Source organism: Pleurodeles waltl, chromosome 4_1, assembly GCF_031143425.1.
Source record: "Pleurodeles waltl isolate 20211129_DDA chromosome 4_1, aPleWal1.hap1.20221129, whole genome shotgun sequence".
Classification (NCBI taxonomy): domain Eukaryota; kingdom Metazoa; phylum Chordata; class Amphibia; order Caudata; family Salamandridae; genus Pleurodeles; species Pleurodeles waltl.
In genome coordinates, this window is record NC_090442.1 from 819441509 (window position 1) to 819467366 (window position 25858).

Below are 25858 nucleotides of genomic sequence, written 5' to 3' on the forward strand. Positions count from 1 at the left end.
GTGCCTGGGTATCCGACTGTCCGGGGGTCACTGATGGGCCAGGTTGGTCATCCTGATCCAGTAGTGCAGAGCTGCTGTCATCACTGTGGGCCTCTTCTGGGGGGGGAGAACTGGATGTTGCTGGCATCTTCTCTCCGGTGACAGTGTGTGGGGGACTGTAAATGCAGTGTTATTGTTTCTGCGTGTGCCATCTTGTGCATGGGTGTGTTGCCCTCTATGGTTGTTATTGCCCTGGCAGCTTAAGCTTGTGCTTAAGCTTGTGTGAGTGGTGATTTAGTGGGCTAGGTGATTGTTTCAAGTGTGCATGCTTTGGTGATGGGTGTCCATGCATTGGTGTTGCATGCAGGGGTTGGTTGTAGGAGAGGTGGATTGTGATGGTGGGGTGTGTGGGAGGTGGTGGAGTGATGGGAGTGAGGGTGAGGGTGGGTGGTATGAGTGGCATGCAGGTAGAGGGGTGAAAGTAGTAAAGATTTTAATTACCAGAGTCCAGTCCTCCTGCTACTCCTGCCAGGCCCTCAGGATGCATTATTGCCAAGACTTGCTCCTCCCATGTTGTTAGTTGTGGGAGAGGAGGTGGGAGTCCTCCGCCAGTCCTCTGTACTGCTATCTGGTGCCTTGCTACCACGGAATGCACCTTCCCCTGTAGGTCGTTCCACCTTTTCCTGATGTCATGCCTTGTTCTTGGATGCTGCCCCACGGCTTTGACCCTGTCCACGATCCTCCGCCATAGCTCCATCTTCCTGGCAATGGATGTCTGCTGCACCTGTGATCTGAATAGCTGATAGCTGTGGCTCTACCAGGATGATTTCCTCCACCAGGAACCTTAGCTCCTCCTCTGAGACATCCGTCTTTGTTGTGCCATGGGTGTAGTGTGAGAGGTGTGTATGAGGGTGTGCGGGGTCAGGTGTTGGGGTGTGTGCTGTAAGGTACGTGTATGGTGTATGGATGATGGTGTTTTGTGGCTCTGGTTCTGTGGGTGCTGTTGGTCTGTCTCTCTCAGCTGGCAATATTTTTGAGTCGTACGGGGTTGTGGGTAGTGTAGGTGTGTGTTTTATAGTGGTGTGGGTGTGGTGTGTGTATGTGTGTCAGGTGTGTGTAGTGTCCAATGTAGTGTTGTTTTGTTAGTGTGTGTGTGTATTTGAGCATGGCAGTATGTACCACCAGTGGTTTACCATGGTTAAATGTCCATCACGGTGATTCGTGGGTCATAATGCTGTGGGCATTGTTCTGTTGGCGTAATGGTGTGGATTTGGATACCGCCAGTTTATCACTGACCTTTCGGCCGGCGGACTTGTGCGTGTGTCTGTTTAGTGACGGATTGCTATGTGTGGGTCATAATATGAGTAGCGGTAAACCGCCGACGCAGTGGTATGTTGGCGGCGGTCGGCAAGGTGGTAAGCAGGACTTACCGCCAATTTCATAATGAGGGCCTTCATTTCTTTGCTTTTTGAAATTTATTTTGCGCAGACTTGACACGAAGGTGTTGGCATGCTTTACATGAGCATCAGTTACATTACACAAGGACTTATTCATTTTGGTTTTAGACATTAAGGGGGTTATTACAACTTTGGAGGTGGTGTTAATCCGTCCCAAAAGGGTATGGTAAAGTGATGGATATACCACCAGCCGTATTACGAGTCCATGATATCCTATGGAACTCGTAATACGGCTGGTGGTATGTCCGTCACTTTACCGTCACTTTTGGGAAGGATTAACACCTCCTCCAAAGTTGTAATAACCCCTTAAAAATTATTTGCCCAGAATTACAGGATGTCAATCTAACGTCAAAACTCAAACCTGGTTCTCCAGTTGCAAAGTCTGCAGTTCTAGCTATAATGCCACATCCGCTTCCCTAAGTTTATCAAATAATCAAGTGATCAACTGAATAAAAACCTCAGAAAATATGTCTTTATTTTGTTTTTTACAGCACTAACCATAAATTATATGGGAATGAGACCCTCTTATTTTTTTTGTTTATAAAGGAAATGCTTTAGGTATTACAGTTTTGATTTTATCAAGATGACTTGAAGTGTGCCACACTTTTGTAATAAATATAGAATGTTAGCAATCTAGTTGTTCATTATAATACTGTGGGGAGGCAGGTTCAGGGGCACAGACGTAGGCAATTGTGGCAGGGAGGAGGGTGCAGAGGCAACAAGTTGATCAACTTGGGCAGGCATAAGGGGCATTGGCAGCACAACAGACCATGGAGGACAGGCAAGAGAGTTTGTGGCAATATAGCAGGCCATTCAAGGCAGAAGGAAGAGGCAGTGGCAGTATAACCATAAATATCAACAGATCAGATTCAGGCAGGAGAGTCCCGATGTTTTGAAGCCCAAAATGGCTTAATTTTACCTTCATCCTGCCTAAAATCTCATCTTTTTCAATGTAAGTCAATGGGGGAAATCAGTTCCCTAGGTTTTTTTCCACAATCTCCCGCTTACCTCTTACAGTACCTTGGATCATGGATCAGGTGGAATGGGGAAGGGACATGGACTCAGATAAGAGAGGGCAGGAGGGAGATAGGCAGGGGCACCAACCTGACATTAAAGTTGCAGCTGCACAAAACACCACACAGGGCAAGTGGCACAGCAGTACACCACAACGGACAATGGAAAGCAAAGGGGAAGGTACAGGGCCATTCACATGGAGGGGAAAGAGGCAAGCACATCAAGCTGAGATACGAGAAAGACAGGGGGGAGAGTTGGGACATAACAGACTATTAAGGGCAGAAGGCAGGGGGCAGGGGCACAACAATGGACCAGACAAGGCAGGAGAGATAGGATAGGGTCTTGCACATGGAAAATGGAGGGCAGGGGATGAGGGGGAAGGAGCAGCAAGTTGACCATGGAGGGCAGACAGGATGTACACTGGAACAGAACACACCATGGAGGGCAACAGTGAAACTGTAATGGTATATACACAGACAGTGGAGGGAAGGTGGGATGGGGACAGGGGCAGGTAGCTGACCACATAGGGCAGGTGGGACGGGCTGTGGAAACATAAACAACCAAGCATGGCAAGAAGGAGGTTTAGTGGCAGCAAAATAGCTATATTGGGCAAGAGGAAGGGGGCAGGGCATGCACAAAGAATCATGGAGGATACAAGGTTGGGGCTGGACACAGAAAAGAGAGGGCAGTGGTTTAGGGGCTTCCTAATAGACCACGCAGGGCAGGCAGGTGGAGCAGTTGCAGCACAGCAGAGTGTGGAGGGTAGAGGGAAGTGACAGCAAAATGGGACATTGAGGACAGGAGAGAGGGGATAGGGTCATGGAACTTGGACAGACAGGGAGGAATTGGCAAGTACAAGCAGAAGCCATCTGACCATGCTGGACAGGTGGGAGGTGCAGTGGCAGCTCAACAAAACACTCAGAGTAGATAGGAGGGGCAGTAGCAGGTCGACGGAACATGGTCTGCAAAATGGATGTAACAAGAGCTTGCACCCAGACATCAGAGGGCGGGGAAGGAAGATAGGGGCAATAAGTTAAGCACAGAGGCTATGCAGGAGAGCAATGATGGGGCATAGAGTTGGGTAACACAGGGCAGGAGGAGTGATCAGGGACCTCAAGGTAAATTAAGGGCAGTGCCAGCTCATTGGACCATGCAGAGCGGGGGGGGTGTTCATGCATGGACTGAGACAACAGAGGGTAGAAGGGAGGTGGATGTGGCAGCAAGCTAACTGTTCAGGGCAGGTGGGAAGGGAGGTGGCCGAACAATGGAAACACAGGGCTGAAATGATGGAGTAGGGGCTTGGACTTGGAGAATGAATCACAAAGAGGAGGAGGCAGGAGCAGCAAGGTTCTGTGGGGGCAGCACTGTGGCAGACCAGGCCCTGTGTCCAACACCACCACCCCCCACACTGCATTGTGATGGGCATTATACTTAACATTTGAAAAACCCTGGAGATTAACTGAAAAAAACAAGGGTTACAGGGACATTATAGTAAGGTTCAGGTTTTACAAGCACAAAACCATAGAAATTCAGCTGTTATAGTAAGAGTTATTTCAAATAACTATTATTTGTGCCCTAAGGTAACTATAACTCACGCCCTCACCATGCACTGCTAACTGCCTCAGATATTACATCACTCATGACATCTTCTGTGACATCATTTATGATATCACTGTAACATTTGCAGTAGAGATATTGATGATAAATATGTGCATGTTGAGGGAAACATTTTAGAGGTGAGTATACACTTACATCTATGTTCAGCCCATTGGGATCTTCATGTCTACTCTCATATTGTACCTTGACTCTATAACCTCCTAAGTAATTTCTCTCTGTCCTCCCCCATGACTGTCTTCATATGCAATCTATGACATTGTATGTCAATAAGTTGGGAGTCTCCTTTATGAACAGTTCTGACATGTCATGCTGTTGGGTAATTGTCATCCTGATTTTTAATTGAGCTAATGTGCTGCAAGCAATGCATATGCACCAGAGTTCTTGTGCTGCCTATATATGGTTTAAAGCATGGGCAATTTACAAAGACCTTTACAAAGTTTCAGCCAATGGTTCTGCTTCAATTTCACCTCACTTTTGACCAATATGTCTTTGGCTAAGTGGGCTTTCCTGTATGTGATCTGAGGTTCCCTCCCTACTTCTTCTCCAAATATCGGATTGTCTAGTATGTAACATCAGTGTTTTTGTAATGTTCTACACAGTTCATAAAACTGGTTGTTAAATATAGTGATAAACCTACACTCACTTTTCTCATTGTCTTGCCTAATCTGGCAGTGGAATAGTACTCTCTCCCTTTACGTAATACCTATTCTATTCTTTGCAGAAATTAGGGTACTTTCTGAGTAACCCCTGGCTCTCAGTCTATTTTGCATTTCTGACTGTATAGTGTCAAAAACTACTTCAGTACTACATATGCGTATGGAATACTAGTTTTCAATGGCATGGGATGATAACATATGGCATGGAGTGGGGTGTTCCTGGGAACAGCAAACACTATATATATATATATATATATATATATCTCACAAGAGGCTATCATGGATGACTATTATAGTGTAACAAAAATCAAAGATGCAAATTTGCAATTGATACTGAGGGTTTAGGCAAATTGTTTCGAAGCAACACAAATCTGATGCTTGTGGCTCAAATTTGATTGCAATAAGGGTTTCCAACTATGGAGTGTGAAAAAAAGATTAGTGAGGACTCTCCAGTGCAGCACACACACACAGGCACACTCATTTTGTATACATTTCCACCATCATTTTTACAGTAAACATTTTATTTAATTTGGGTTACCTAAATAAAAACGTACACATATGCGCTGCAACACATCATGTGAAACACGATAGAGACATTGACACATTCCACAGTAAATGATAATACATGTTCCTAATCATTTCCCCAGGCCCCTTCAGGCCAGCCTGTAATAAGCCCACCATTGCCCCATATTATGGCATGTTCCTTAGGTCATCTACACACAGCATATGTGATTTCCTCCTGTTTCATGCACTAGGCCATTCCCCCTCTCCACTCCACAAGATTGGGCTCCAGTAAAATTCCAGTGTACAGCAAGTTCTCTTTTTGCAATCAGCATCTCAAGCCCCACAAGCGATTTGATCTCCCTGCGGGCTCCAAAATCATTGAGGATACCCGACAGAGCAGTCTTTGGTGAGGCCATGATCAAGTTGTTAAGTACACTTGAAAATATAGCGAATATCCAAACACTTGTTTTGTAGCATGATCAGACATCTCCAGACAATCTGATAAAAATCCCCTTAAACTTCTGAGCAAAAGCAAGTGGGAGCAGGAAGTCTGTGGGCCTTCCACAGCTGCTGGAGTATGAGTTAAATGTGATGTAGTTAGGTTAATTGAGATGTAGGCATATGAAATTGCTAGGGTATGAGGTGCCATACAACCCTCTCTCCAGTCATCCTAATCCCAGAGGCTTAGCCACCCCTGCCAACATGCTCCTCAACTTGACATTATGTTTCTTGAATGGGTTACAAGTGCCCTATAAATCTGTGATATCCTCCTTATCTGTGGGACCAATGAGAAGCTGCACTTCGAATGGATTATATTCAGGGATCTCAGCAAGTGGATCCAGGGGTTTGACAAAGTGTTTCTTAGCTGGAGATATATGTGTCCATCAAAGTGTCACTTTCCATGCCTGAAACACCACCATGGTGATCTTGAGAATCATCCTTGCGATGGAAGTGCCATATAGGATACTCTTGATGCTTTCTAGGCCTCTTAATGGCACCTCCCCATGATTGCAGGGTCCTCTCAACCCCCTTGCAGACAGACATTCACCACTAAAGTCTGTCCTATCCTATAATCAAGGCGTATGCTGGAAAATGGTGGGCCTACCATCGTAAGTAGACCTTAAATATTTTCCTAACCTAATTGTAGGAGGTTAGTTTGCCTACAGGAAATTAAGGGGCAGATGTAGTAAGGTCCGAATTTGCGATTTGGAAATTGCGAGTCGGTGTGACTCGCAATTTTCAAATCGCAAATTCGGATGCAGAATGGTGTCTCATTAATATTAATGAGGTGGATCGCATTTTGCGACCCCATAGCGAGTACCTGCACTCACAGGGATGGTGGCCTGCTGAAGTCAGCAGACCTCCATGTCTGTGACTGCTTTTTCAATAAAGCAGTTTTATTTTTTTTCATTTTGCAGCCCGTTTTCCTTAAAGGAAAACGAGTTGCAAAATGAAACAAATTACGAAACCATTTGGTTTCGTTTTTTCAGTGTAGGCAGTGGTCCATTGGACCACTGCCTGCTCTGAAAAAACCTTTCTGCCCACATTCACAAAGGGGAAGGGGTCCCATGGGGACCCCTTCCCTTTTGCGAATGAATTACCACCAGTGTGACACTGGTGGTAACTGCGAATTGCGATGCGAGTGGCAAAGAGGAAGGGAACACCCCTTCTTATTTGCGAGTCGCATTCACAAATTGCGAGTCGGTATTGACTCGCAATTTGTGAATGAGCATCGCGTTAGGCTGTTTGCATGGCGCAAACTGCGATTTTTGCAGTTTGCACCATGCAAATGGCTTCCTACATCTGGCCCTAAATATTTTAGCTGCTAAGGGACAATAGAAGGTACAGGTACTTCTAAGTAAAAGTTAGGGGGACAAAAGTTCAAAATTGGAAAGAACATGAGCTAAATTTCTCTATGCCACCTATTTTGGATGGTAATGTTTCAGATTATGTTTTGGCAAAAATATTATAATATCATACTTGAGGCCAGTTATGTTACATAGCCCAAATTACTTAGGGCCATATGTATCAAAATTGACTTTGCAATTCCAAAATAGTGATTTTTACTAAATTGCTATTTGAGAATCACAATTTGCGATGTTTCATAGGAATCGCTAAAGACTTAGAGATTCCTTAAAATTCACATTTTCAATTTGCGATTACCAAATAGTGATTATCTACATAGTTAATTGCAATTAGGTAATCACAAATTGTGAATGTCACATTTTAGAACAGCTTGGTGACCTCACAATCAGGAAGTGAGTCAATCCATGCTGTTTCCAGGACCCAGAGGAGGAGGCAGACTGTTGCAGCAGAGGACTTTGGTTACTGTTTGGAGTGTTTTCACGCACTTAACTTATCATGGCCACTGATGCGGGAGGGCGCTAAAGAAAATTTAAATTTAGTGAGCAATAACTGGAGGTGCTCACAGAGGAGGTGATGAAGATCCATGACAAGAAGTTTAGAAAGAACTCACTGCAGGTACCAGACAGCAAGAGAAGGAAAATATAGAAAGACATCCAGGCCAAGATCAGCGCAGTGGGTGTCACACAGCGATCCGTTGAGGAAATTTGCAGGCGCTTGAAAGACCTAAGGACAAGGGCTAAGGAGAAGGTAGCAAGCACGCTTGTCGAGGTGAGGCAAACGGGCGGAGCACCATCCACCCAGCCACCTTTCACCCCTTTAAAGGAAATGTTAGAGGCAACTTTGCAGCCAGAAGCCATTGTCAGGTCACAGACATTGACTCCTCGGCCACACCAAGTACCAGCAAATGTAAGATGTACAAATTTCAACATATAAATGTTTTATGTTACAAGATTAGCAATTAAACAAATCTGTGTTAAACTTTAATCCAAATCAAATCCAAGCCACATTTTGTGTGCAACCCACCAATACATTGTTGGAGAGATAGTTTGTAATACAACAGTGAACATACGGCAAATAATGCTGCACTGTCTAACCACATACAAATTGGCATTGCAAATGACAAGTACAAACATCATGTCTGTGAAAAGAATTTAATTAAAAAATATAAATGTAAACTGAGACACACAAATACTTTCCTGAACTAAACTATTTGTCATTAATGTCACAGAAATGCCTGCACCGCATGCTGCAAAAACTGAAACTGCAGAAAGGGAGGGAACTCCGCCACTGTCAGAGGGTGAAAATGTTTTGCCCCCACAACACATGCACCAACGAGATGTAGGACACCAGAGGCTCCACTCCCTGAATTTGATGAAGAAGCTGTTGAAAGTCCAACATACATGCCAACACCACCTTCTGAGGATAGACCCTCCCACAAATGTCAGTCTCTTGTCCAATGCCAATGCAATCCCCTGAGATGTGGTGTGGCTGTAAGATGGCCATCAGAGGAGGGTGACAGCTTAGCTCTATTTGGAAGTCTGGAGGAATCAATGTTGAAGGTGCAGCTTCTACAATGTAAGCACATCAAGTCAATGCACACACATTTGTTGACACTTAATAACAACATTTGTGATATCAAAGATGGTATCAGGCAGCTGAATACAACAGTAGAGGAAAGGCAACAAGCCATAGCTGACAATTTGAAGGAAATGACAAAGGTGACTTTTCACAGTAATGCAGCAGGACCATGTCACATACCATAGGCATCAGCACCAACTGTTGGGCAGATTGGATGGGTTTACCAGATCTGTCCATCGCCTAATGAATTCAATGGCATTATTGTCACAACATGCTGTGACCATGCAAGTAGAGATGGCATATTGTAGCAGAGACGTTGCATGAGGTTTGGTGCAAGTCAGCAATGCAATGGAGAAGATGCAGACAGCCCGGATTGCAGGAAAAGTGATTTAGATGGAGGAGGTAGTGAGGAGCTCTCCAGCCAAAGTAGTGTTACTGCCCCTGTGACTGAAAATAGGTGTTGAAGTTCCAGATACAGCTCAGCTTCAGAGGCCTCACCAGCACATGGTGCTGAGCCCACTGAACAGGCGAGTGGAGTGCGTGGACGGAAAAAGTGATGCAGACATGTGTCTGTGCTTGTTGTTTTGGGACCTTACAAAACATTCCTCATGCTTGTGGTGACACATTTTGTTTGTGTGCTAGCATATTTGACCTGAGGTTAAGGAAGTTATATGATACCTGCAGCAAGATAATGAAATGCATTGCATTATCCCTACTAACCATAGAAATAATTGTGCATTATTTCAGCATGTATTTGTCTGCCTTTTGCTGCTCTTGATCCGTCTGCAGGTTGACAGAGTGGACATGGGTCATGGTCATCATCTGTATCAAAATCTGAGAGGTTCAGGGGTATTCCTGTTGACGTTGCTATGTTGTGCAACATGGCACATGTAGCTATAATTTGGCAGCTGGTTTTGGGACTGTACTGTAGTGCCCTGCCACTTTTGTGTAGACATCCGAAGCGACTCTTGATCAGGCCAAAGGCCCTCTCTATCACGTTTTGTGTTCTCCTATGTGCTGCAATCTAATGGTGCTCGCTTGGAGTGTATGAGTTCAGATATGGTGTGAGGATGAATGAGCACACTGCATATGCACTGTCTCATACAATGACATGATAAAATAATGTCACTGTCAGCATCAACTGCTTCTGTACTCTGTGCTGCACAGTTTAGCTGAAAATTGCCAAGTAGAAATCCTTCTCCAAACTCTTCACTGAGTAGCAGTGTGTAGATTCCACTATGCCTAAAAATATAGGAATCATGTTTACTACCATCGAAACTGGCCACTATAACAGTTATTATATTTGAGGCATTTCATATTACTTGGATACTGAAAGAGTGCTACATTTCCTATTTTGGTAGATCTACTTATTTATATATAGTGGATATATTGCTACATGTGTCTCATCAATGCAGCCAATGACATGAGGGAATTGGACTACCTGGTGGTATTTCAAATTGGTGAGCTCAAATTCCTTTTGAGTTGTTAGGGAATCTGATGTGATCTTTGATTTCCCACAACATGGCATTCAGAAATGCACTGAAAAGACATGACAGAGAACCTTGGGACACACCTCCAGCTGCTGCTATTGCTCCCTGGTAGCTTCCCGAGGCTAAGAGTTGCAGGGAACATAGCACCTGCACATGAGGGAATTGCATTGGTCCTGTGAGTGTGTCACTGCAGTTGTGGGTGGAGTTCATCTATCAAATCGAATATCATGGCAGAATTTAATATATACTTCTCATAGATGTCGTCCTCTCTTTGATCAAACAATGTTATGGCATTCTGAAAATGCGCTCCTTTCTTCTCCTCCTTCTCCGCAAACCTGCCAGAATCCTCATCATCCTCGCCTTGACAAAGAGAGCAGCCATTGTAGATTTTTTTTTTTTTTTCTCCTTTTGACTCTTGCCGCTTACCTGCGGCGTTCCGGTTTCGTAAACCTCACAGCCTTGAGAAAGCCCCGGCTTATATATAGCCAGAGGGGGCGAAACACGTGTTGGCTGTTTTTCTTTTCTCTTCCTAATCATCATTATGGACTTTGTTCTCTGTTTCAGAAATAAATGAGCCTTTGGAATTAAAACGTCTGTACACCAATGAAATAAACTCCTAATCTAACAACTTCAAGAACTTCTTGAGTGGGACTTTACCTTCTGCTTGTACTGTATATTTTTCTTGAGGACGTGGGTCCCTGTCCTCTAGTCAAGTTCCACCCTCTTCATGAACAAGGCATTTTATACAGGGGATTAGTGACCTTGGACCCTCTCCAGTATTGGAGCTTTGTCCCTAGCCATTGTAGAAAAGGCTGATGCACTCTGGGCTTCTTTTTATAGTTTACACCTGGTTACCACCTGCTTTGAGTTGGTGGTAAATTGCGCATGCAAAATCCCCATTTTGAGACCATTTGCAATTTGCAAATGGTTCACACATAGAATTTGCAATTACCTAATTGCAACTCGCAAACTGTAGTTGTGATTTTAGGGAATCGCAAAATTTGCAAATCCCTAAAATAGATCTGTGAATGCATTTAATAAATACCGAAAGGCTATTTTGCCTACACAAATGGTCCAATTTAGTGACTCACACCATTTGCGAATGTAAAAGCATTTGGGGCCAGATGTAGCAACGTTTTTGCACGTCGCAAACAGCGAATTTCGCTGTTTGTGACGTGCAAAAAGCACATCACGATGCCCAATCCCCGCTTTGCGAGTCGGTAACCTAGTTACGTCTCGCAAAACGGGACTGCAAGTCGCAATTAGGAAGGGGTGTTCCCCATCCTAATTGCGAATCGCTGCACTATGCTGCATTGCTTTGTGACCGTGAACGCGGTCGCAAAGCAATCGCAGTTACCACCAGTGTCACACTGGTGGTAACCCATTCGCAAAAGGGAAGGCGTCCCCATGGGACCCCTTCCCCTTTGTGAATGGCATGGAAAACATTTTCTCAGAGCAGGACCTACTCTGAAAAAATGAAACGAAAATGTTTCATTTTTTCGTTTTGTAATGCATTTCGTTTTCCTTTAAGTAAAACGGGCTGCATTACAAAAAAAAAACTACTTTATTTAAAAGCAGTCACAGACATGGTGGTCTGCTGCCTCCAGCAGGCCACTATCCCTATGAGTGCTGCGAGTCTCAAAGGGGTCGCAAATTGCGACCCACCTCATTAATATTATTGAGGTGGGCCTTTGCGACCCCCTTGCGAGTCGCAGATGGTGTCTGGGACACCATCCTGCATACTGAATTGTGACTCGCAATTTGCGGGTTGCAATTCAGGAATTACGTACATCTGGCCCTAAGTACATATGCCCATTAGTGCATACTTTAACCCCTTTGGAAAATTCAAGCTCCAGGAAATTTTTAGGTGTAATGCCTCAAATAGTTGTGAATGTCTGGTTTAATGCAGAGTTTTGGAACTTGAAGACGTTTCTCATAAATTAAATAAGGAAATGTATCCTTTGGAGGGGTATAGAATAAATATTTAAAATTGCAATATTTCAACTGGGGAAAAGGCACATAGAAAAGCAATACATCTATAAATAGTGAGCCACTAAAAAGGAATGTAGTATAATATGGGCACTGATCTCAAAAAGCTGAAAGCAATCTAGTATTCACTTTATTTGTTAATTAGGGAGTAGGACTGGGTGAGCCAGCCGTATGGCAAGGAACAACATGTTCACACTTTAATGAGAAATGAATGGTGACTCTGTAGAACACGTACATATGAAAGCACTTATAACTGTAGTAAACTAACTAAGCATGTCTCTGAAAGTTAGTTCATCTTCTTAGGCAAAGCATGTGATGCTGATATTTTTGAAGGTGGCTAATTTTGGCAAGGTTCCAGTGTCTTGACATGAGGGTGTGCTATAAGATAAAATAAGTCTTCATGCTAACATCATGTAGACCTTGTAGACTGCGAAGACACATTATTTACATAACATCTATTAAACCATCCTATGAATGGAATAATGGTGAGCAACATACTACCAGCAGAATAAGTAGGCTTCAGAGCAGGGGCATGATCTATGGACAATTTGGCAGTTCTCCTTATGTGAGCTAAGAGAGTCCTTCGCGGTCGTATTACTTCAACTTTTATGTTGATTAAACAGCAGGTTTAATAGTGTTTTCTGTGATCCATTGCACGAGGACTGACCCAGGGCTGCTTACACTCGTTAGAACATTCCATTTGAACTCAAGTGTGAGGAATACTGTGGTTCAGGGGTCGCACATTTAAAAGTGTTCATTGCTTATCAATGGTTTAAAGAAAGGTTTTTTCCTGACCTAACTTTATACAATTGAAACTTGGCAAATATAAACAAAGTATTCAAAGTATTTTAACTCAGCAGTTGTTTTCCTCCAAAGCTGGGATCAAGGTGTTTGTTGCCCATGTTATTCTTATGACCTTTTATCGTCGAAAATGACCTCTTACTTACGAAGAATGTTTAATCAGGTTTCATTGACTTCTTACTAAAATAGGGTTAGAGTGTGTTGAATCTTTGTAGTATAATTTGTGATTCGACTAAGGTAATGGTATTTTCAGTTGATGACTCTCAGTTCAAGTGCTAGATCCAAGGTTTTTTTAATAAATGGGTAGCATTCTTTAATATTTGGGGCTATTTATGCCATCATCTTTGAATTGGAGAATTCAAACAAATATTTGTGTGGCTAATACCCAGCAGTTGTTCTAGTCTGAAAAATATTATTCACCTCTATTGAAGATCCTAAGTTGAATCGCACTTCCAGCAAAGTGCATTCTTTCTTGGGAAAGACCTATGCTCTTTACTGAAAGCTACAAAATATTACATATACGGGCTGAGTATTTGGCTACCTCATCTCCTGCCGAAACATTGTTTGGTATTGAGGAAGTTTGCACTTAACCCTTATAAAATTTTACACAAAAGATATAGAGGCCAAATTCAACTTCAAAGAAGCTTTATTGCGGCTACAAGAGCCAAAAAAGCACGAGCAGTAATAAATACAAGTAAATGCACATAATAAAATAAAATTGCAGGTAAATATGGTGATAAAAGGGAGTAAAACATAAATAAAAATTAAAATGGAATAAAAATGAGATAGAATAAAATGGAATGAAATTAGATGAAATGAGATGAAATGAAATGCACTGTGCAGGATGTTGGGACAGTCTTATTTGGAGTCTTTGTCCAGGAGAGTTTTCCCTCTAATAAGCCAACTAGCTCCGAGGAATTTGGCGATAGCGATCACTAGCGTTGGCCTGGTGTCTGATCTAAGGATTCGCAGAGCTAGCGCAGAGCAGCGTGCTCCCAGTAGTCTGCATGCCGGGGCCAGCCATTTCCTACGGGGGGCAGTATACGCGGGGCATGCAAAAAGGAGGTGAGGGAGATTCTCGACGGGGGCTTTGCAAGCAGGGCATGCGGTGGATTCGTTGTGTGACCAGCTGCTGGTGAAAAGTCTTAATGGGAGTGTTCCAATGCGGAGCTGGAAGTACAGTTTCCTTTCCCTTGGGACCGTGATTAGGTCCCAAAAAGTTTCGTACTTGCATGACTCTTTTAGGTTGGCAAAGTCACAAGATAATGTAGTGTGGAGTGCAGCCCGAGTGTCTTCGTTGTTGGCCCTTTGCCAGTAAAGTTTCTTTAGTTCGCTTTTCGAGGGAAAGACTGACGTGGCTGGTGAGTTCCAGAGATCATCGAGCCCGATAGAGTGAAGTAAATCCTTGATGGATCGTAGCCAGGGGATTCTGTGCAGGTGGTCGGCTTTTAGGATGACCTGTAGAGCTTCGGTGAAGATGTCAAGTTCCGGAGTGGTCCAGAGACGTCGCCAGTACAGCAGAGGTCGCAGGCGGGCTTTGTGACCAATGCGTTTGATGCCGAGGTCCTTGAAAAGAGGGAACAGTGGGGTGCTTAGCGGAAGGGACACAAGATTTCTTAAGAAGTTGTTTTCAGCGGTGGTTAGGTCTTGGGTTTTGGTATAACCCCAAAGTTCAGCCCCGTAGAGCGCTGAGGAAACTGCCTGGGATTCGTATAACTGTAATGCTGGGCGAATTGGTTTTGTGTGTGAGAGGTGGAAATTTTTTAGTAGAGCCCCAGTTGTTTGTCTTAATTTAAGGGCTTGTTTTCCTATGTGTGGCTTCCAGGACATGTTGTCAGTGAGTGTTATGCCCAGGTAGCTGAAAATGCCCACCTTCTCGAGTGAGGAGCCCTCTAAAGTAAATTTCCCTTTGAAAGATCTGTGGGGATTAAGGGTCATTAGTTTGGTTTTCGTTGCGTTGATTTCGAGTCCCTGGGATGAACAGAAATGCTCGAAGCACGCAAGGAGTTTCCTTAGACCACTAGGGGTCTTAGATATCAAAAGAGTGTCATCGGCAAAGAGTAAGACTGGGATTTTTTGCGTGCCAAGTGAAGGTGCGTCAGCCTGCAGTCTGAGAAGGGAGGGGACAATTTCGTTGATGTACAGGGAAAAGAGGGTCGGGGCAAGTACGCAACCTTGCCGCACACCCCTAGAGACGTGGATTCTATCGGTAAGTTGGCCCTTGTTGCCCCACCTGACTTGTGCGTAGTTGTCCTCGTGGAGTCGTATCAAAATGGCAAGGATGTGTTCCGGGATTCCCATCCGAGAGAGAGTGACCCACAGTTTGTTGCGAGGTACTAGGTCAAAGGCAGATTTGAGGTCCACGAAAGCTACATAAAGGCTGCCTTTACCAATGAACACTGTTTTCCAATATAATAATAGGAATCTGAGGGCTTGATCAGTGGTGGAAATCTTCTTTCGGAAACCGGCTTGGAGGGGGCTAAGGATATCGTGGTCAATTATCCATTCTTCTATCTTCCCTAGGAGGCAGTGGCAGAAGACTTTTTGGACACAGTCAATTAGACTAATGGGTCTATAGTTACAGGGAAGAGATCTGTCGCCCTTTTTAAAGATTGGAATAACAATGGCCGCTTTCCAAGAGTCGGGAATTGGCGCCCCAGATGCTATTGCGTTAGCTAGAATGGTGAGATATCTTGACCAGGATGCTAGGTCTGTTGAGAATAGGTCTGCTGGGACGCAGTCTGAACCAGGGGCCCTGCCGCGTTTTAGAGTGCTTAGAGAATAAGTTATATCACTTTGGGAGAACAACAGGGGTGCTGCGGTGGTTGGTGCTGATGAGTGAAGTAGGAGGGGGCCCGTACAAACAGAGGTGGGGCTATCATGATCAGGGGAGTACAGACTACTAAAGTGGGCTATCCAGTCTCTTGGGGCAATATTGGTTGTGATGTCCAAACCACTGGTTTCTGGGCCTCGCGCTGCCAGGGACCAGAACAGACTATAATTTCTCTCGCGCACAGCGTCGCTGAGTGCTGTCCACCATTTGCTATCTTGATCACGCTTGGCTATGCATATTGCAGATTTATAGGACTTCCTAGCTACGCGGATGGCGATGGGCCAAATTCAAATTATTATTCCCACATTTTGGACATTCTAAGGGTATCCAGAAGTTATAATTTAAAGGTACCCAGAATCTATGTTGTACCATAGGAGGCCCTGAAGTGATAGCCAACATATGCATTTGATATCATTTATTTAAAAAAAAAAATGGGCAAAACATTATTGTGCAAGAAATTGTATGTTTTTGTCTAAAAATGTCATCAATAAAAAGGGTTGCTGCATTAACAATTTATCAAAATGTCGGACACAAGCGTTTTGTTTGCTAAACTGAGGCCAAAAGTACCACAATTGCAAAGATACAATTTTCTTTTCTAAACCAGAGTGCTCACTTATGTTGTTGTGACACTTTTATATTACACATTTCCTGAATGTTGATGTCAGTGTTTCTATGAATGTGAAGATTTAAAACAATTTTACTAGCCAGGAAAGTTGCATGTGGTTGTCATCCCAACAGGTAAAATCACATGTGGTAAAATTGCATGCTGTAAAATCATCACAGCAGGACCTTGAAAATAATTGTAATGCAGAGATTTTTGTTTTTAAGTCAGTGGATGATTTTACTGGCTGGTGGTGGCAGAATCAGGTGCAATTTTACTACACTCGATTTACTGCACAACCCATGTTCATTGTCATAACTGGGCTGGACTTTCTCCACTTCCAGAGTTACCAGTACAATGTGTATCGGTAGCTGTGGGGGTGGAAAAAGAACCTGACCCATGATCTGGGCACCAGGTAATGAAGGTTATAATATTTGTTAACTGTCCACAAATCTCCACTACACAAGGCTGTCAACCGTGCCAAAGCTGTTAATGCATACCAAGCATACATCATTTCATAAGAAAAATCTCATGAATAAAAATGCATATGAAAGAAAGCTGCGAGATAATTCGATTTAACCAAGAAATTGAGGAGCAAATATTTGTACGTTAAATAATAATATTATTTTACATTTTTTTAATTTAAAACAAAATAAAGAATGCTACACCACCATTAACTTTATTTTGAGTTAAATCTTCAATTGATTTACATTTTTTTAATTCAATTAAAATAAATCTGAAGTTTAAATTGAAAAAAAAACCTACTATCCCAAAATAAATATTTTACGCATAACCAACAAATAAAATTAATGTATAAAATTATTAAATGTAATTTAATTACATAAAAAAAAATATTAATGTCACATTAATTTTTAAATGGAAAAGGTTGCTAACATATTTGATCATTAAATTATAAATATGTACTATTTAAAGATTTTTTTTAACATAAATTCATATTTATTTATATTTGCAACTATTTAAAATATTTCCATTTAATTTGACTTAATTTCATATGGAGTTCATTTTAAGTCCTCATGTCCATTATTATCTTTGAGAATGTGTTGCAATATCAGTCGTTGGCCCTGTGTGGTGCTCGCACTTACTACTGTTTCTTTTTTAGCAGTAGTGATTCACACTCACAAGTTTGTGTCTAACCCCTTTTTCAGGGAGTGTAGCTGTGTCATCTACATTTTTCTGTAAAGGTACACTCAGATTCTATGACTAGCCAAAATAAGTAAAGTTAATCATTAGTGTGAGTGTAATTACACATGTAAATTACTCACAAGTGTAAGTTACATTTTTTAATAGCTCGTGAATTTGGGAATAGGGGTTATTTATAGCATTGGGAATTTTGTATTACCAGTAACTCCAGGTAATTCTACACTGATTTACAATGGAAATACAAAATATAGAGAAGTTTGTTAGATAATAACAGATGTCAAACAATTTTGTGTTGCCACTTTTCTTTCAAATAAAACAGGACCCCTCATGTGTGAGTGGGCCTGTCGCACAGGACAGGAGCACCAAAAAAATAAACAAGGCAGATGAGCTTTCAAATAGGTGCTTGAACAAGACTGACTTTCGTGGTGCTTGTCTGATATTTTTGGACTTGGGGTCAGGCTGCACCTAAGGAAATAAATGTATCAATCAGTTATGAAAACTAGATTGTGGGTGAAATCCATAGTAATGTGACTTGCAAGTATCTCACCATTTTTCTAACCCAAAAGACACTGCAAACCTCAAAGTATGATTAAAACAGAATTTCCTCATATTTCAATGGAACAATGCTCTGGAAGTTTCAGGGAATTTCAATGGACCATCACTTGTGTGCTTGTTCCTCTCACTTGACATGGGTAAGGACTAGCACTCAGGACAGAAAAAGCCCCAAAATGCATGTTGGAATGTCCAGATTTTTCTTTTCAATTATATTGATTCATTTGAAGTGGGTTGCTATAGTATTAGGGCACAAGGATGGCCGATATCCAGAGAAACTTACCAGTCCCAGATATTTTTATATATATATATATATATATATATATATATATATATATATACCTAGCCCCCCCCCAAAAAACACAAATGACAAACCCATGCCTAAAGTGACCAATGTTCTCTCGCTTTCCTTTGGGGAGTTGGGACCTCATTCTCAGGCAGTGCTGAAAACCAGAGAGCGGGAGAGGTAATGGATGTATGTCTTGCATTGATCATACCAATTTTTCTTATTGTATTCAGCATCTCCTACAAATGGTGAAGTATATAAAAGTCAGTTAAATCCACTTTAGGTTACAGAAAACGCTTAAACTTTCTGATAACAGCATACATCCTACCATACTTCATTTCCACAATACTCCAAATGGATCAAAATTTGTTGTGTTAAGGCAACATAGATTCAACTTGCTTTTCACATAGTAACGGTTTTAGTCTGTTCCTGTAATGTGTAATAGGCCAGCCACATATGTGGTACACTGTTTTCTTGGGAGAAACGTGGAATTGAGTGATGGTAAGACTTTTGCCATTGGCTTGCAGTCCCCAGGTTTTCTCGCACATGAAGTGAGAAAAGACACTTAGGGCCCGATTATAAGTTTGGCAATCAGACCGCCAGACCGCCAGACCACCAGACCGCCAACTCATCAGTCCCAAAATTACAATGTATGCAGGCAGAACCCCTGCTCACCAAAGTGCTGATTGCCAGTGGTGTGGCCATCTGCTATCTTGGTGGTCTATACTCTGGCACCATCAGTGCCACAGCCAACCACCAAGCCGATAACAAACCCAGTTGATGTGGCGGTCCCACTGTGGTGGTTAGCCAACGGATCTCAACCACGGTGGTGCGCATTCAGCAAAGCAACAGACAAGTGACCATTGGATGAATTAAAAAACAACACAGCTGTCAATCAGGGGCCCAGTGGACACACCTGAAATCTCTCTATAAAATACACTCGTTCCCAGACGATGATCCTTTGCATCTCTACTGCAACCAAGATTTGATTGTATTCAGAGCAGTAAGGCACCCCTTTTTTCACTATCCCTTAAAATCCTTTCACACACTTTTCTCCATTTACTCCCCACATCACGTTTCTTTTGTTAGTAAGTCCCTGTCAGCCACTTTAATTCCCCACCAAGTCACGTCCCAAAAATCCCCGTTTCTCAGAGAATGAGTTGAGAGTCATTGTGGATGCAATCATAAGAGTGTATCCACAGTTGTTTGGGGCCCAAATCCAGCACACTCGTCTCTGTAGGAAAATGGAACTGTGGCAAAGGATTGCTGACAGAGTGAAAGCTGTAGGCACCACCCCACGCACAAGACAGGACATTATTAAGAGGTGGAATGACATTAGGGGCAAGGTCCATTGGCTGGCCTCAAGGCAACAGATGGAAGTCAACAAGACTTGCAGCGGTACTCCCAATGCCCCATTACAACTCTTTCCATGGAAAGAGAATGGCTTGGCCATCTTGCATGCTAAGGGCTTGACAGGAATACCCGGGAGGGCAGAGTCTGGTAAGTAACGAAACAAAAACTGTTGCAAAACTGCAATGTCCTGCATGCCCACAGCTCAGCTTTTGCCACTGTGTCATTCAATGACTTTACTAACATTAAATACTCAGAGTATATGAGATGTATAATTGTCACTGTGTATTATTGGACCTAACATAATAGCTACCAAGGCCCATCACATGCCATAAGTTGTAATGGTGCCTCTACGTGTGTCAGTATCAAACAATCATTCCAGGATTCATGGTATGTCTCAACATGTAAATTTATGCTTCAACCTAAATACAGTCAGGTAACAAATAGGTAATACCCAACCTTTATCTAGAGTGTGAACTAAAGGGAATGACCTGAATAAAAAGCCCAATAGGCCCTATTTCCTTAATTACAACCACCAGCACAGTGTTCAGGTACCAAATACACCTGTTTGTTATCTCCCAAATGAAGTTTACTCATCTGAGAATTTGCCATTTGTGTAGTGTGTGAAGTAGAAGGAGCGACCTGACTGCAGTTCTCAGACAGACCCATTTCTGAGACTCCAACCACCAACCAAGTGTTCACTTGCCCAAATACACCTGTTTGTAATCTCGCAAATGCTCTTCACTCACCTGGGAGTATACCTTTTGTCTAGTGTTGGGAAGTAGTGGGAGTGACCTGACTATAAAGTCCAATAGTACCTGTTTCTGTAACTCTAACCACCATCCCAGTGTTCACTTGCCCAAATACTCCTCTTTGTTAAATCTCAAATGAAGTTTACTCATCTGGGAGTATACTATTTGTGTAGTGTTGGGATGTAGAGGGAGTGACCTGACAACAACTCCCATGAAACCCTGTTTCTTTAATTCCAACTACCAGCCAAGTGTTCGCTTGCCCAAATACACCTGTTTATTAACTCTCAAATTATGTTTACTCACCTGGGAGTTTACCATTTGTCTAGTGTGTGCAGCAGAGGGAGTGACCTGACTGCAAAGCCCAGTGGGCCCTGTTTCTTTAACTGCAACCACCAGATCAGTGTTCACTTGCCCACAGTCACCTGTTTGCTTTCCCTCAAATGCCACTCTCCACTCCCCTGGGAGCATACCATTTGTCAAGTGCTAGGAAGTAGAGGGAGTGACCTGACTGCAACTCCCAGGTGGCTGTTTGTGTGACTCCAAACACTAGCCCATTGTTCACTTGCCCAAATACACTTGTTTGTTAACTCTCAAATAATGTTTACTGTCCTGGGAGTTTACCATTTGTCTAGGGTGTGAAGCAGAGAGATTGACCAGACTGCAAAGCCCAATAGCCCATGTTTCTGTAACTCAAACCACCAGCCCAGTGTTCACTTCCCGTAATACACGTGTTTGTTTTCCCTCAAATGCTCTTCACTCGCCGGGGAGTATAGCATTTGTCAAGTGTTGGGAAGTAGAGGGAGTGACTTACTGCAAAGGCCAACAGGCCCTGTTTCAGTAACTTCAACCACCAGTCCAGTGTTCACTTGCCCAAATACACTTATTTGTTAAATCTCAAATGACGTTTACTCACCTGGAAGTACACAATTTGTCTAGTATTGGGATGTAGAGGGAGTGACCTGAATGCAACTTCCAGGAGGCCCTGTTTCTGTAATTCCAACCACCAGACAAATGTTCACTTGCCCAAATGAACATCTTTAACTCTCAAATTAAGTTTACTCACCTGGAGTTTACCATTAGTCTAGTGTGTGAAGTAGAGGGAGTGACATAACTTCAAAGCCCAATGAGCCCTATTTCTGTACCTCCAACTACCATCCCAGTGTTCACTTGACAACATTCACCTGTTTGCTTTCCCTCAAATGCTCTCCACTCACATGGGAGTATAGCAGTTGTCAAGTGTTGGGAAGTAGAGGGAGTGACCTGCTTGCAACTCCCAGACAGACCTGTTTCTGAGACTACAACTACCAGCCCATTGTTTAATTGTTCAAAATACACCTGTTTGTAATCTCTCAAATGCTCTTCACTCGCCTAGGAGTATAACATTTGTCAAGTGTTGGGAAGTAGAGGGAGTGACCTTACTGCAACTCCCAGGAGGGCCTGTTTCTGAGACTCCAAACACCAGCCCAGTGTTCACTTGCCCAAATACACCTGTTTGTGATCTCTCAAATTTTCTTCACTCACCTAGGAGTATACCATTTGTCTAGTGTTGGGGAGTAGAGGGCATGACTGACTGCAAAGCCCAATAGGTCCTGTTTCAGTAACTTCAAGCACCAGCCCAGTGTTCACTTGCCCAAATGCACCTTTTTGTTAACTCTCAAATTAAGTTTACTCACCTGGAAGCATACAATTTGTCTAGTGTTGGGTTGTAGAGGGAGTGACCTGACTGCAACTCCCAGGAGGTCCTGTTTCTGTAAACTCAACCACCAGACAGATATTCACTCACCCAAATGCACTTGGTTGTCAACTGTCAAATGAAGTTTACTCACCTGGGAGTTTACCATTTGTCTAGTGTGTGAAGTAGAGGGAGTGACCTGACTGTAACCACCAGCCCAGTGTTCAGTTGCCCAAATACACCTGTTGGTTAACGAAGTTTACTCATCTGGGAATATACCATTTGTGTAGTGTTGGGATGAAGAGGGAGTGATCTGACGGCAACTCCCACAAGACCCTCTTTCTGTAATTCCAACTACCAGCCCAGTGTTCACTTGCCCAAATACACATGTTTGTTTTACCTCAAATGCTCTTCACTCACGTACGAGTATAGCATTTGTCAAGTGATGCGAAGTAGATGGGTGACCTGACTGCAACTCTCATGAAGCCCTGTTTCTGTAACTTCAGCCACCAGCCCAGTGTTTACTTGCCTAAATACACGTTTGATTCCCTTAAAATGCTCTTTACTCACATGGGAGTATAGCATTTGTCTAGTATTGGAAAGAATAGAGAGTTACGTGACTGCAAAACCCAATAGGCCCTATTTCTGTAAATCCAACCACCAGCCCAGTGTTTACTTACCAAATAAACCTGTTTGTTAACTCTCAAATGAAGTTTACTCACCTGGGAGTATACCATTTGTCTAGTGTTGGGATGTGAAGGGAATGACCTGACTACGGCTCCCAGGAGACCCTGTGTCTGTAATTTCAGTCACCAGCCCAGTGTTCACTTGCCCACATACACCTATTTGTTTTCCCTCAAATTCTCTTCACTGATCTAGGAGTATAGAATTTGTCAAGCATTGGGAAGAAGAGGGAGTGACCTGACTGCAACTCCAGCCCATTGTTCACTTGCCCAAATATAACTGTTTGTAATCTCTAAAATGCTATTCAGTATACCATTTGCCTAGTGTCGGGAAGTAGAGGAAAGTACCTGACTGCAAAGCCCATTAGGCCATGTTTCTGTAACTCCAACCACCATCCAAGTGTTCACTGGCCTAAATACACCTATTTGATAACTCTCAAGTGAAGGTTGCTCACCTTGGAGTATACCATTTGTCTAGTGTGTGAAGAAGAGGGAGTGACCTGGCTGCAAATCCTAATATGTCTTGTTTCTGTACCTCCAAACACCAGCCCTGTGTTCACTGACACTGGCATTTGTTTTCTCTCAAATGAAGTTTCCTCACCTGGGAATAAACAATATAGAGTTAGTACTTAACTCAGGGATGTGTCTGTCTACCTTCCTCCATCTTGACCTGGTATCACAAGATTAAACTATTGAGTACATGAATGACACCTTCCCTAGTGTGTACATCAAGTATTCCTAAGGCCGTATGCTGCATCACCAGATTGGTAACTGCAGCAAACACATTGACAGACTGCACACGTGATGACTGCAGATACAGATAGAACAAAGTTGTGTGTTTACCTATATCACACTCAACTAAACCCCTGAATGGTCAAAGGCATATGTTGTCTCTCCACTGTGTTAGCTTCACTATTGTTAAGATGTCATTTTCATTCCCTCATCCGAACTGCAACTGATCAGCACATCTAAGGAGGTGCTTAAGTCTAGTAGTTTAGGCAAGCTTCACACATATGATGTCAAGTACTCCAGTACCATGGTGATATGGCACAAAAGGCTAACCTATCACTTAAGAATGTCCAAAGTCTCTACCTACTATAATACAAAACCTTTGGAGGTGACAATTCAACCAATGACAAAATACTCCTTTTCTCAACAGGTAGACCTCGTCCACTGCCCAGACTCACACTTCACCGTCGGATGAAGCCCTCAGTGATGACAACACTCCTGGACTTGTGGACGTGGAGGAAGGTTCTTGCACATCTGGGCAACCTAGTCAGATGTGAACAGAAAGTCTCATTGTGCCCACAAGTACACCTCTCAGCCCTGTTGCATCAATATCACAGGCAACAATGCACCCCACAACCTGTGTATCTAGCACAGTTTCAACCATCTTGTGCCAATCAGTCCTGGATCCTGAGGTGCAACCCAACACTTCTGACACAGAGGGTCCAGGACCCAGTTGGAGAGAGCGCCCTGTGCCAAGGGCACAGGCTCATGGGGGTAGGGTGCATGGGAGGGATGCTGTGGGCCAGCAGAGTGAGGCCACTGCGGCTGCTGTCGACCAGGAAACCGTCAGCCACGTTTTGGGGGTCTATCAGGAGACCCAAGGAATGATGGGCCAGGTATTACTGCACTGCGGGAAATGTAGTAGCTGCAGAGGAACACTTCCAACATGGGCACCCTAACAGGGGTGCTGAGGGACATCCACACAACCCTGAGCAGGCTTTTCCACCACTGTTGCCTTTTTGATGGGCCAACTACCTCAAGCCCAAGTACATTTGTGGCAGCCACAGGAAGGGAGGCCCTGCCAGAGGCATAACCACCTTCAGACAACCCTGCCTCTGCAGCAGCTGATCCCTCCCCTTGCAAGGGTGGACATCCATGAAAGAATCCAGAAGGTGCAGCTAGCAAGACACCCAACAATGCCAACAAGAAACCTCTTCCTTAATGTCCTCCTTTGTTCGTCACACACATACTCTATGGACTGGTCCTGAATCACATTCTAGTTCCAATGGAAGGAGCACTTTGGACTTTGGACTTCCAATGGTGTGGCATCTACTCTAATGATTTCATTCACACTGACTGACCCCTTCACTTTACATTTCTGTTACTTTCTGTTCCAAATTTATTACCATTGAAATATATTTACCAGTCACAAACTCATTGTCTGCTGTCTTAAAAGTCACATTTTGCAATGTAGATATATAACACCATGTTAATCATAATGTGAAGATACAAGCTACTTATGCAAGCAATGAGTTGTTGCATGTACAGTGTCCAGCTCAGGATTACAACCATTACATACCAACCATACTTACAAGTGTCTTGTTTCAGAAGAGTTTGTAATGCATTGTTCAGCACATAGGATGTCAAGATGTCAAAAACACAGAAGTTCAGACATGACTATATCAGACTGTGTAGGCCATTAAATATACTAGTAAATGCCCCCAGAACATTGTAGGAATGGACGTATCAGATATCGTCCCATTAAATAGGCAAAAAGGATATGGTTAATGTCATCAGCTGGAGCCATATATCCTAGCTCTTAAAAGGATGCCTACCTCATAGAATGCAACACCCAGACAGATGGCAGTACCACTGTTCCTGATCACAGGGTCATTACAATCTAGTGGTACTGAATCTGGTGGTATGACACAGACAAATGTCAGTGATGTGCTACAGGCAGTTCAACCTGCAGTGATGTAACACATTAACAGCTACAAACAGTTCATACAAAAAGAGTGTTTAGCCAATGTGAAGGGGAACTAACATGAGTGTGGCTGGTCTAAAACAACATTTTTACTGACCACATGATGACACACATGATGCATCATGGCCACCACACAACAACGAACAAGTCCAACACAGTCTTCTGTACTTCCATCCTAACACCATGCAAGCAGTCTTGACACAGGTCTTCAACATCCAAAGTCTGTGAAATACATTCCCAGGAACATTCCATGTCCACTTTGTATGTCCCAACAGCACTATCCCAACTGTCAATGTCACAACTC